Source organism: Diuraphis noxia, unplaced genomic scaffold, assembly GCF_037042655.1.
Source record: "Diuraphis noxia isolate RWA-SAM2 unplaced genomic scaffold, SU_Dnox_SAM2 contig0006, whole genome shotgun sequence".
Lineage (NCBI taxonomy): Eukaryota > Metazoa > Arthropoda > Insecta > Hemiptera > Aphididae > Diuraphis > Diuraphis noxia.
This window is the reverse complement of record NW_028301716.1, coordinates 4,649,195-4,661,955: the sequence shown is the minus strand read 5'-3', so window position 1 is coordinate 4,661,955 and position 12,761 is coordinate 4,649,195.

The following is a 12,761-nucleotide window of genomic DNA, read 5'->3' as shown; positions in this document are numbered from 1 at the left end:
AAAAATTTGGGAAAAAATTGGGTAAAAAATGCTGATAATTCCGCTAAATATCGTTTAAAGTCATTTGTATTGAACTAATCATTTTTTTTATATTTTTATCATTAAGTTCACATTATTTTACATCTAAAAAACGTATTTACAATACATTTGGGTGAATACAAAAAATAGAAAAAAAATTTGGGAAAAAATTTGGTAAAAAATGGTGATAATTCCGCTAAATATCGTTTAAAGTCATTTGTATTGAACTAATCATACTTTCTATATTTTTATCGTTAAGTTCACATAATTTTACATCTAAAACACGTCTTTACAATACATTTGGGCGAATATAAAAGGTCGTAAAAAAATTTTGAAATACAGGTGATGAATCCGCTAAATATCGTCCTAAGTCATTTCTATTAAACTAATCATACTTTTTATATTTTTAACGTTAAGTTCACATTATTTTACATCTAAAACACGTGTTTACAATACATTTGGGTGAATACAAAAAATAGAAAAAAAATTTTGGAAAAAATTTGGTAAAAAATGGTGATAATTTCGCTAAATATCGATTAAAGTCATTTGTATTGAACTAATCATTTTTTTTATATTTTTATCATTAAGTTCACATTATTTTACATCTAAAAAACGTGTTTACAATACATTTGGGTGAATACAAAAAATAGAAAAAAAATTTGGGAAAAAATTTGGTAAAAAATGGTGATAATTCCGCTAAATATCGTTTAAAGTCATTTGTATTGAACTAATCATACTTTTTATATTTTAAACGTTAAGTTCACATTATTTTACATCTAAAACACGTGTTTACAATACATTTGGGTGAATACAAAAAATTTGGGAAAAAATTGGGTAAAAAATGGTGATAATTCCGCTAAATATCGTTTAAAGTCATTTGTATTGAACTAATCATACTTTTTATATTTTTATCGTTAAGTTCACATAATTTTACATCTAAAACACGTCTTTACAATACATTTAGGTGAATATAAAAGGTCGTAAAAAAATTTTGAAATACAGGTGATGAATCCGCTAAATATCATCTTAAGTCATTTCTATTAAACTAATCATACTTTTTATATTTTTAACGTTAAGTTCACATTATTTTACATCTAAAAAACGTGTTTACAATACATTTGGGTGAATACAAAAAATAGAAAAAAAATTTGGGAAAAAATTTGATAAAAAATGGTGATAATTCCGCTAAATATCGTTTAAAGTCATTTGTATTGAACTAATCATACTTTTTATATTTTTATCGTTAAGTTCACATATTTTTACATCTAAAACACGTCTTTACAATACATTTGGGTGAATATAAAAGGTCGTAAAAAAATTTTGAAATACGGGTGATGAATCCGCTATATATCGTCTTAAGTCATTTCTATTAAACTAATCATACTTTTTATATTTTTAACGTTAAGTTCACATTATTTTACATCTAAAACACGTGTTTACAATACATTTGGGTGAATACAAAAAATAGAAAAAAAATTTGGTAAAAAATGGTGATAATTCCGCTAAATATCGTTTAAAGTCATTTGTATTGAACTAATCATACTTTTTATATTTTTATCGTTAAGTTCACATTATTTTACATCTAAAACACGTATTTACAATACATTTGGGTGAATACAAAAAATAGAAAAAAAATTTGGGAAAAAATTGGGTAAAAAATGGTGATAATTCGGCTAAATATCGTTTAAAGTCATTTGTATTGAACTAATCATACTTTTTATATTTTTAACGTTAAGTTCACATTATTTTACATCTAAAACACGTCTTTACAATACATTTGGGTGAATATAAAAGGTCGTAAAAAAATTTTGAAATACAGGTGATGAATCCGCTAAATATCGTCCTAAGTCATTTCTATTAAACTAATCATACTTTTTATATTTTTAACGTTAAGTTCACATTATTTTACATCTAAAACACGTGATTACAATACATTTGGGTGAATACAAAAAATAGAAAAAAAATTTTGGAAAAAATTTGGTAAAAAATGGTGATAATTTCGCTAAATATCGATTAAAGTCATTTGTATTGAACTAATCATTTTTTTTATATTTTTATCATTAAGTTCACATTATTTTACATCTAAAAAACGTGTTTACAATACATTTGGGTGAATACAAAAAATAGAAAAAAAATTTTGGAAAAAATTTGGTAAAAAATGGTGATAATTTCGCTAAATATCGATTAAAGTCATTTGTATTAAACTAATCATAATTTTTATATTTTTATCGTTAAGTTCACATTATTTTACATCTAAAACACGTATTTACAATACATTTGGGTGAATACAAAAAATAGAAAAAAAATTTGGGAAAAAATTGGGTAAAAAATGCTGATAATTCCGCTAAATATCGTTTAAAGTCATTTGTATTGAACTAATCATTTTTTTTATATTTTTATCATTAAGTTCACATTATTTTACATCTAAAACACGTCTTTACAATACATTTGGGCGAATATAAAAGGTCGTAAAAAAATTTTGAAATACAGGTGATGAATCCGCTAAATATCGTCCTAAGTCATTTCTATTAAACTAATCATACTTTTTATATTTTTAACGTTAAGTTCACATTATTTTACATCTAAAACACGTGTTTACAATACATTTGGGTGAATACAAAAAATAGAAAAAAAATTTTGGAAAAAATTTGGTAAAAAATGGTGATAATTTCGCTAAATATCGATTAAAGTCATTTGTATTGAACTAATCATTTTTTTTATATTTTTATCATTAAGTTCACATTATTTTACATCTAAAAAACGTGTTTACAATACATTTGGGTGAATACAAAAAATAGAAAAAAAATTTGGGAAAAAATTTGGTAAAAAATGGTGATAATTCCGCTAAATATCGTTTAAAGTCATTTGTATTGAACTAATCATACTTTTTATATTTTAAACGTTAAGTTCACATTATTTTACATCTAAAACACGTGTTTACAATACATTTGGGTGAATACAAAAAATTTGGGAAAAAATTGGGTAAAAAATGGTGATAATTCCGCTAAATATCGTTTAAAGTCATTTGTATTGAACTAATCATACTTTTTATATTTTTATCGTTAAGTTCACATAATTTTACATCTAAAACACGTCTTTACAATACATTTAGGTGAATATAAAAGGTCGTAAAAAAATTTTGAAATACAGGTGATGAATCCGCTAAATATCATCTTAAGTCATTTCTATTAAACTAATCATACTTTTTATATTTTTAACGTTAAGTTCACATTATTTTACATCTAAAAAACGTGTTTACAATACATTTGGGTGAATACAAAAAATAGAAAAAAAATTTGGGAAAAAATTTGATAAAAAATGGTGATAATTCCGCTAAATATCGTTTAAAGTCATTTGTATTGAACTAATCATACTTTTTATATTTTTATCGTTAAGTTCACATATTTTTACATCTAAAACACGTCTTTACAATACATTTGGGTGAATATAAAAGGTCGTAAAAAAATTTTGAAATACGGGTGATGAATCCGCTATATATCGTCTTAAGTCATTTCTATTAAACTAATCATACTTTTTATATTTTTAACGTTAAGTTCACATTATTTTACATCTAAAACACGTGTTTACAATACATTTGGGTGAATACAAAAAATAGAAAAAAAATTTGGTAAAAAATGGTGATAATTCCGCTAAATATCGTTTAAAGTCATTTGTATTGAACTAATCATACTTTTTATATTTTTATCGTTAAGTTCACATTATTTTACATCTAAAACACGTATTTACAATACATTTGGGTGAATACAAAAAATAGAAAAAAAATTTGGGAAAAAATTGGGTAAAAAATGGTGATAATTCGGCTAAATATCGTTTAAAGTCATTTGTATTGAACTAATCATACTTTTTATATTTTTAACGTTAAGTTCACATTATTTTACATCTAAAACACGTCTTTACAATACATTTGGGTGAATATAAAAGGTCGTAAAAAAATTTTGAAATACAGGTGATGAATCCGCTAAATATCGTCCTAAGTCATTTCTATTAAACTAATCATACTTTTTATATTTTTAACGTTAAGTTCACATTATTTTACATCTAAAACACGTGATTACAATACATTTGGGTGAATACAAAAAATAGAAAAAAAATTTTGGAAAAAATTTGGTAAAAAATGGTGATAATTTCGCTAAATATCGATTAAAGTCATTTGTATTGAACTAATCATTTTTTTTATATTTTTATCATTAAGTTCACATTATTTTACATCTAAAAAACGTGTTTACAATACATTTGGGTGAATACAAAAAATAGAAAAAAAATTTTGGAAAAAATTTGGTAAAAAATGGTGATAATTTCGCTAAATATCGATTAAAGTCATTTGTATTAAACTAATCATAATTTTTATATTTTTATCGTTAAGTTCACATTATTTTACATCTAAAACACGTATTTACAATACATTTGGGTGAATACAAAAAATAGAAAAAAAATTTGGGAAAAAATTGGGTAAAAAATGCTGATAATTCCGCTAAATATCGTTTAAAGTCATTTGTATTGAACTAATCATTTTTTTTATATTTTTATCATTAAGTTCACATTATTTTACATCTAAAAAACGTATTTACAATACATTTGGGTGAATACAAAAAATAGAAAAAAAATTTGGGAAAAAATTTGGTAAAAAATGGTGATAATTCCGCTAAATATCGTTTAAAGTCATTTGTATTGAACTAATCATACTTTCTATATTTTTATCGTTAAGTTCACATAATTTTACATCTAAAACACGTCTTTACAATACATTTGGGCGAATATAAAAGGTCGTAAAAAAATTTTGAAATACAGGTGATGAATCCGCTAAATATCGTCCTAAGTCATTTCTATTAAACTAATCATACTTTTTATATTTTTAACGTTAAGTTCACATTATTTTACATCTAAAACACGTGTTTACAATACATTTGGGTGAATACAAAAAATAGAAAAAAAATTTTGGAAAAAATTTGGTAAAAAATGGTGATAATTTCGCTAAATATCGATTAAAGTCATTTGTATTGAACTAATCATTTTTTTTATATTTTTATCATTAAGTTCACATTATTTTACATCTAAAAAACGTGTTTACAATACATTTGGGTGAATACAAAAAATAGAAAAAAAATTTGGGAAAAAATTTGGTAAAAAATGGTGATAATTCCGCTAAATATCGTTTAAAGTCATTTGTATTGAACTAATCATACTTTTTATATTTTAAACGTTAAGTTCACATTATTTTACATCTAAAACACGTGTTTACAATACATTTGGGTGAATACAAAAAATTTGGGAAAAAATTGGGTAAAAAATGGTGATAATTCCGCTAAATATCGTTTAAAGTCATTTGTATTGAACTAATCATACTTTTTATATTTTTATCGTTAAGTTCACATAATTTTACATCTAAAACACGTCTTTACAATACATTTAGGTGAATATAAAAGGTCGTAAAAAAATTTTGATATACAGGAGATGAATCCGCTAAATATCGTCTTAAGTCATTTCTATTAAACTAATCATACTTTTTATATTTTTAACGTTAAGTTCACATTATTTTACATCTAAAAAACGTGTTTACAATACATTTGGGTGAATACAAAAAATAGAAAAAAAATTTGGGATAAAATTTGGTAAAAAATGGTGATAATTTCGCTAAATATCGATTAAAGTCATTTGTATTGAACTAATCATACTTTTTATAATTTAAACGTTAAGTTCACAATATTTTACATCTAAAACACGTGTTTACAATACATTTGGGTGAATACAAAAAATAGAAAAAAAATTTTGGAAAAAATTTGGTAAAAAATGGTGATAATTTCGCTAAATATCGATTAAAGTCATTTGTATTAAACTAATCATAATTTTTATATTTTTATCGTTAAGTTCACATTATTTTACATCTAAAACACGTATTTACAATACATTTGGGTGAATACAAAAAATAGAAAAAAAATTTGGGAAAAAATTGGGTAAAAAATGCTGATAATTCCGCTAAATAACGTTTAAAGTCATTTGTATTGAACTAATCATTTTTTTTATATTTTTATCATTAAGTTCACATTATTTTACATCTAAAAAACGTATTTACAATACATTTGGGTGAATACAAAAAATAGAAAAAAAATTTGGGAAAAAATTTGGTAAAAAATGGTGATAATTCCGCTAAATATCGTTTAAAGTCATTTGTATTGAACTAATCATACTTTCTATATTTTTATCGTTAAGTTCACATAATTTTACATCTAAAACACGTCTTTACAATACATTTGGGTGTATATAAAAGGTGGTAAAAAAATTTAGAAATACGGGTGATGAATCCGCTATATATCGTCTTAAGTCATTTCTATTAAACTAATCATACTTTTTATATTTTTAACGTTAAGTTCACATTATTTTACATCTAAAACACGTGTTTACAATACATTTGGGTGAATACAAAAAATAGAAAAAAAATTTGGGAAAAAATTGGGTAAAAAATGGTGATAATTCGGCTAATTATCGTTTAAAGTCATTTGTATTGAACTAATCATACTTTTTATATTTTTAACGTTAAGTTCACATTATTTTACATCTAAAACACGTCTTTACAATACATTTGGGTGAATATAAAAGGTCGTAAAAAAATTTTGAAATACAGGTGATGAATCCGCTAAATATCGTCCTAAGTCATTTCTATTAAACTATTCATACTTTTTATATTTTTAACGTTAAGTTCACATTATTTTACATCTAAAACACGTGTTTACAATACATTTGGGTGAATACAAAAAATAGAAAAAAAATTTGGGAAAAAATTTGGTAAAAAATGGTGATAATTTCGCTAAATATCGATTAAAGTCATTTGTATTGAACTAATCATACTTTTTATATTTTTATCGTTAAGTTCACATTATTTTACATCTAAAACACGTATTTACAATACATTTGGATGAATACAAAAAATAGAAAAAAAATTTGGGAAAAAATTGGGTAAAAAATGGTGATAATTCGGCTAAATATCGTTTAAAGTCATTTGTATTGAACTAATCATACTTTTTATATTTTTAACGTTAAGTTCACATTATTTTACATCTAAAACACGTGTTTACAATACATTTGGGTGAATACAAAAAATAGAAAAAAAATTTGGGAAAAAATTTGGTAAAAAATGGTGATAATTCCGCTAAATATCGTTTAAAGTCATTTGTATTGAACTAATCATACTTTTTATATTTTTATCGTTAAGTTCACATAATTTTACATCTAAAACACGTCTTTACAATACATTTAGGTGAATATAAAAGGTCGTAAAAAAATTTTGAAATACAGGTGATGAATCCGCTAAATATCATCTTAAGTCATTTCTATTAAACTAATCATACTTTTTATATTTTTAACGTTAAGTTCACATTATTTTACATCTAAAAAACGTGTTTACAATACATTTGGGTGAATACAAAAAATAGAAAAAAAATTTGGGAAAAAATTTGATAAAAAATGGTGATAATTCCGCTAAATATCGTTTAAAGTCATTTGTATTGAACTAATCATACTTTTTATATTTTTATCGTTAAGTTCACATATTTTTACATCTAAAACACGTCTTTACAATACATTTGGGTGAATATAAAAGGTCGTAAAAAAATTTTGAAATACGGGTGATGAATCCGCTATATATCGTCTTAAGTCATTTCTATTAAACTAATCATACTTTTTATATTTTTAACGTTAAGTTCACATTATTTTACATCTAAAACACGTGTTTACAATACATTTGGGTGAATACAAAAAATAGAAAAAAAATTTGGTAAAAAATGGTGATAATTCCGCTAAATATCGTTTAAAGTCATTTGTATTGAACTAATCATACTTTTTATATTTTTATCGTTAAGTTCACATTATTTTACATCTAAAAAACGTGTTTACAATACATTTGGGTGAATACAAAAAATAGAAAAAAAATTTGGGAAAAAATTTGGTAAAAAATGGTGATAATTCCGCTAAATATCGTTTAAAGTCATTTGTATTGAACTAATCATACTTTTTATATTTTAAACGTTAAGTTCACATTATTTTACATCTAAAACACGTGTTTACAATACATTTGGGTGAATACAAAAAATTTGGGAAAAAATTGGGTAAAAAATGGTGATAATTCCGCTAAATATCGTTTAAAGTCATTTGTATTGAACTAATCATACTTTTTATATTTTTATCGTTAAGTTCACATAATTTTACATCTAAAACACGTCTTTACAATACATTTAGGTGAATATAAAAGGTCGTAAAAAAATTTTGATATACAGGAGATGAATCCGCTAAATATCGTCTTAAGTCATTTCTATTAAACTAATCATACTTTTTATATTTTTAACGTTAAGTTCACATTATTTTACATCTAAAAAACGTGTTTACAATACATTTGGGTGAATACAAAAAATAGAAAAAAAATTTGGGATAAAATTTGGTAAAAAATGGTGATAATTTCGCTAAATATCGATTAAAGTCATTTGTATTGAACTAATCATACTTTTTATATTTTAAACGTTAAGTTCACATTATTTTACATCTAAAACACGTGTTTACAATACATTTGGGTGAATACAAAAAATTTGGGAAAAAATTGGGTAAAAAATGGTGATAATTCCGCTAAATATCGTTTAAAGTCATTTGTATTGAACTAATCATACTTTTTATATTTTTATCGTTAAGTTCACATAATTTTACATCTAAAACACGTCTTTACAATACATTTAGGTGAATATAAAAGGTCGTAAAAAAATTTTGAAATACAGGTGATGAATCCGCTAAATATCATCTTAAGTCATTTCTATTAAACTAATCATACTTTTTATATTTTTAACGTTAAGTTCACATTATTTTACATCTAAAAAACGTGTTTACAATACATTTGGGTGAATACAAAAAATAGAAAAAAAATTTGGGAAAAAATTTGATAAAAAATGGTGATAATTCCGCTAAATATCGTTTAAAGTCATTTGTATTGAACTAATCATACTTTTTATATTTTTAACGTTAAGTTCACATTATTTTACATCTAAAACACGTGTTTACAATACATTTGGGTGAATACAAAAAATAGAAAAAAAATTTGGTAAAAAATGGTGATAATTCCGCTAAATATCGTTTAAAGTCATTTGTATTGAACTAATCATACTTTTTATATTTTTATCGTTAAGTTCACATTATTTTACATCTAAAACACGTATTTACAATACATTTGGGTGAATACAAAAAATAGAAAAAAAATTTGGGAAAAAATTGGGTAAAAAATGGTGATAATTCGGCTAAATATCGTTTAAAGTCATTTGTATTGAACTAATCATACTTTTTATATTTTTAACGTTAAGTTCACATTATTTTACATCTAAAACACGTCTTTACAATACATTTGGGTGAATATAAAAGGTCGTAAAAAAATTTTGAAATACAGGTGATGAATCCGCTAAATATCGTCCTAAGTCATTTCTATTAAACTAATCATACTTTTTATATTTTTAACGTTAAGTTCACATTATTTTACATCTAAAACACGTGTTTACAATACATTTGGGTGAATACAAAAAATAGAAAAAAAATTTTGGAAAAAATTTGGTAAAAAATGGTGATAATTTCGCTAAATATCGATTAAAGTCATTTGTATTGAACTAATCATTTTTTTTATATTTTTATCATTAAGTTCACATTATTTTACATCTAAAAAACGTGTTTACAATACATTTGGGTGAATACAAAAAATAGAAAAAAAATTTGGGAAAAAATTTGGTAAAAAATGGTGATAATTCCGCTAAATATCGTTTAAAGTCATTTGTATTGAACTAATCATACTTTTTATATTTTAAACGTTAAGTTCACATTATTTTACATCTAAAACACGTGTTTACAATACATTTGGGTGAATACAAAAAATTTGGGAAAAAATTGGGTAAAAAATGGTGATAATTCCGCTAAATATCGTTTAAAGTCATTTGTATTGAACTAATCATACTTTTTATATTTTTATCGTTAAGTTCACATAATTTTACATCTAAAACACGTCTTTACAATACATTTAGGTGAATATAAAAGGTCGTAAAAAAATTTTGATATACAGGAGATGAATCCGCTAAATATCGTCTTAAGTCATTTCTATTAAACTAATCATACTTTTTATATTTTTAACGTTAAGTTCACATTATTTTACATCTAAAAAACGTGTTTACAATACATTTGGGTGAATACAAAAAATAGAAAAAAAATTTGGGATAAAATTTGGTAAAAAATGGTGATAATTTCGCTAAATATCGATTAAAGTCATTTGTATTGAACTAATCATACTTTTTATATTTTAAACGTTAAGTTCACATTATTTTACATCTAAAACACGTGTTTACAATACATTTGGGTGAATACAAAAAATAGAAAAAAAATTTTGGAAAAAATTTGGTAAAAAATGGTGATAATTTCGCTAAATATCGATTAAAGTCATTTGTATTAAACTAATCATAATTTTTATATTTTTATCGTTAAGTTCACATTATTTTACATCTAAAACACGTATTTACAATACATTTGGGTGAATACAAAAAATAGAAAAAAAATTTGGGAAAAAATTGGGTAAAAAATGCTGATAATTCCGCTAAATATCGTTTAAAGTCATTTGTATTGAACTAATCATTTTTTTTATATTTTTATCATTAAGTTCACATTATTTTACATCTAAAAAACGTATTTACAATACATTTGGGTGAATACAAAAAATAGAAAAAAAATTTGGGAAAAAATTTGGTAAAAAATGGTGATAATTCCGCTAAATATCGTTTAAAGTCATTTGTATTGAACTAATCATACTTTCTATATTTTTATCGTTAAGTTCACATAATTTTACATCTAAAACACGTCTTTACAATACATTTGGGTGTATATAAAAGGTGGTAAAAAAATTTAGAAATACGGGTGATGAATCCGCTATATATCGTCTTAAGTCATTTCTATTAAACTAATCATACTTTTTATATTTTTAACGTTAAGTTCACATTATTTTACATCTAAAACACGTGTTTACAATACATTTGGGTGAATACAAAAAATAGAAAAAAAATTTGGGAAAAAATTGGGTAAAAAATGGTGATAATTCGGCTAATTATCGTTTAAAGTCATTTGTATTGAACTAATCATACTTTTTATATTTTTAACGTTAAGTTCACATTATTTTACATCTAAAACACGTCTTTACAATACATTTGCGTGAATATAAAAGGTCGTAAAAAAATTTTGAAATACAGGTGATGAATCCGCTAAATATCGTCCTAAGTCATTTCTATTAAACTATTCATACTTTTTATATTTTTAACGTTAAGTTCACATTATTTTACATCTAAAACACGTGTTTACAATACATTTGGGTGAATACAAAAAATAGAAAAAAAATTTGGGAAAAAATTTGGTAAAAAATGGTGATAATTTCGCTAAATATCGATTAAAGTCATTTGTATTGAACTAATCATACTTTTTATATTTTTATCGTTAAGTTCACATTATTTTACATCTAAAACACGTATTTACAATACATTTGGGTGAATACAAAAAATAGAAAAAAAATTTGGGAAAAAATTGGGTAAAAAATGGTGATAATTCGGCTAAATATCGTTTAAAGTCATTTGTATTGAACTAATCATACTTTTTATATTTTTAACGTTAAGTTCACATTATTTTACATCTAAAACACGTGTTTACAATACATTTGGGTGAATACAAAAAATAGAAAAAAAATTTGGGAAAAAATTTGGTAAAAAATGGTGATAATTCCGCTAAATATCGTTTAAAGTCATTTGTATTGAACTAATCATACTTTCTATATTTTTATCGTTAAGTTCACATAATTTTACATCTAAAACACGTCTTTACAATACATTTGGGTGTATATAAAAGGTCGTAAAAAAATTTAGAAATACGGGTGATGAATCCGCTATATATCGTCTTAAGTCATTTCTATTAAACTAATCATACTTTTTATATTTTTAACGTTAAGTTCACATTATTTTACATCTAAAACACGTGTTTACAATACATTTGGGTGAATACAAAAAATAGAAAAAAAATTTGGGAAAAATTTGGGTAAAAAATGGTGATAATTCGGCTAATTATCGTTTAAAGTCATTTGTATTGAACTAATCATACTTTTTATATTTTTAACGTTAAGTTCACATTATTTTACATCTAAAACACGTCTTTACAATACATTTGGGCGAATATAAAAGGTCATAAAAAAATTTTGAAATACAGGTGATGAATCCGCTAAATATCGTCCTAAGTCATTTCTATTAAACTAATCATACTTTTTATATTTTTAACGTTAAGTTCACATTATTTTACATCTAAAACACGTGTTTACAATACATTTGGGTGAATACAAAAAATAGAAAAAAAATTTTGGAAAAAATTTGGTAAAAAATGGTGATAATTTCGCTAAATATCGATTAAAGTCATTTGTATTGAACTAATCATTTTTTTTATATTTTTATCATTAAGTTCACATTATTTTACATCTAAAAAACGTGTTTACAATACATTTGGGTGAATACAAAAAATAGAAAAAAAATTTGGGAAAAAATTTGGTAAAAAATGGTGATAATTCCGCTAAATATCGTTTAAAGTCATTTGTATTGAACTAATCATACTTTTTATATTTTAAACGTTAAGTTCACATTATTTTACATCTAAAACACGTGTTTACAATACATTTGGGTGAATACAAAAAA